This window comes from Callospermophilus lateralis, unplaced genomic scaffold (genome assembly GCF_048772815.1).
Source record: "Callospermophilus lateralis isolate mCalLat2 unplaced genomic scaffold, mCalLat2.hap1 Scaffold_63, whole genome shotgun sequence".
NCBI classification, from domain to species: Eukaryota; Metazoa; Chordata; class Mammalia; order Rodentia; family Sciuridae; genus Callospermophilus; species Callospermophilus lateralis.
In genome coordinates, this window is record NW_027514713.1 from 10395130 (window position 1) to 10397031 (window position 1902).

Sequence of the window (1902 nt, forward strand, 5' to 3'; positions counted from 1 at the left end):
CCACTAGAGAAGGACGGGGAGCTCCGGCTCCGTGCGTTCCCCAGTAGAGCCAGTGCATCGACCCCCATATATCCCTGCTTGACGTGTCAACCGGGAAAGGCTTAAGCCTTCCCGGGTGGTGCCACCCCTCCGCGCCTCGCTACCCACCCGCCCCCTGAGCCCTGATGCCCGCCGCAGCCTACTCCACTGCGTCACCGGCTCCCTGAGGTGACCACAACATGGCTGCGGCGCCGGGGCTGCTCTTCTGGCTTCTCTTCGTGCTCTGTCCGACCTGGCGAGAACTGGGCCAACCGGACCCGAGCCCTGGCCAGCGCTTCTGGAAGCACAAACTATGTGCAGACGATGAATGCAGCAGTGAGTGCGCAGGCGGGCAGGCGGCCTGGGGTCTCCGCGGGGTCTCCGTGGTGGCTCTTCAGGGCTGCATGGGGCTCCGATCCCCCGGTCCACAGCCCCGCGGACTGGGCTAGGGGGTCACAGGGCAACGGGTGGGGTGCAGGAGTGACAAGAGCCTCGGGACCCTGCGTGTGCCCCCTCCGGCTCTTCCAGCGCCCCCGCCAGCCCGCTCGGGTTGCGGGGGCTTGGACTCCCACTTGTTGCCAGCGTTTTATTTTTCTCTACTGACTGAGACGGGGGTTCGGAAACACAATTCCCCAGGGACAGCTCTCAGTTTATAAAATATCTGTACTAGATCATGTGGGTGTGGAGTGACTAGCATACCTTTTTTTTTTTTTTAGAATTTAATCTCTTTTTATGTGGTGCTGAGGATCGAACCCAGTGCCTCACCTGCACTAGGCAAGTGCTTTGTCACTCAACCCTAGCCCTAGAATAACTTTTAATGGATAGCTTGCCTGAATTCCCCTCCCCAGCATTTATTTTTTGTGGATACCATGCTATTTCCAGTCTCTTGGGGGAGAGGTCACTTATTCTGGTTTTACTCCACTGGGTTCTAAGGTCCTTGCATTCATATTAATCAAGGATGGAACCAGGATGACAAGCCTTATAATGTAGTGCTTGACACATAGAAGCCTTTCAATTAAATATTCGTCAAACTGACAATGAGCCAATATCCTGATAAAAGCTTTCTGTTTCCTGGTTTCATATTTGATCATCTCTATCCATTGTTTTTCAAAATGAAATATTTCAACTGAGAGTATATGATAAGAATTCCAGAAGGACATAAAGCCATTGGAAAAATTTACTTCCCAAGAATGCTAATTTTACCTGATAATTTGGGGAAGAAAACAGTTGTACATTTAATCAAAGCAGATATATTTTGGATAAGAATGCAAAGTACAAGTGAATGTTCATGGTAGAATATGAAGCTGTAAAGAGATAATCTTTGCTCTGGATCCTATTGGTCTATGTCCTGAGCTCAGGAAGGAGATAGGTTCACCATTAGGCTCCTAGGTTACTTGGAACATATTTGAAAGTCACATTAGCAAGCTAGACTTATGGAATTCCCTTCTCTATACTGGCTCGGAGAGACCAGCACACTTGTAAATGAAAGAGTTCCTGTTATTTCTGAGCAGAATAGACATTTCACATTTTTGTTCTGGACCAGAATTCTCTTCTGCACATTCATTCATGTGGGTGTATGTTGGTTTGCCAAGGGAAGTTAAGTTATTGAAGCCTCTATCATAAATGTATTTGTTTATGAAATACTTTGGATTAAAGGCTTCTTTATAAATTTGACTGTATAGTTCAGTCATCCTTTAAATGGGATGAAAACAATTAACCCTCCCGTATCCTTGCCCAGTTGTTCTCATGGGTGCATGCCAGGACATGGAGGGCAGTGTTGAGGTATCTGGAGCTGTGTGCTGAGGGGGAGTGCTGATCATTGGGCTTAAGTGGGGGTAGATAGTGTCATCCAGCTGGCTCAATGCATTCTTCTCCCCTGTAGAG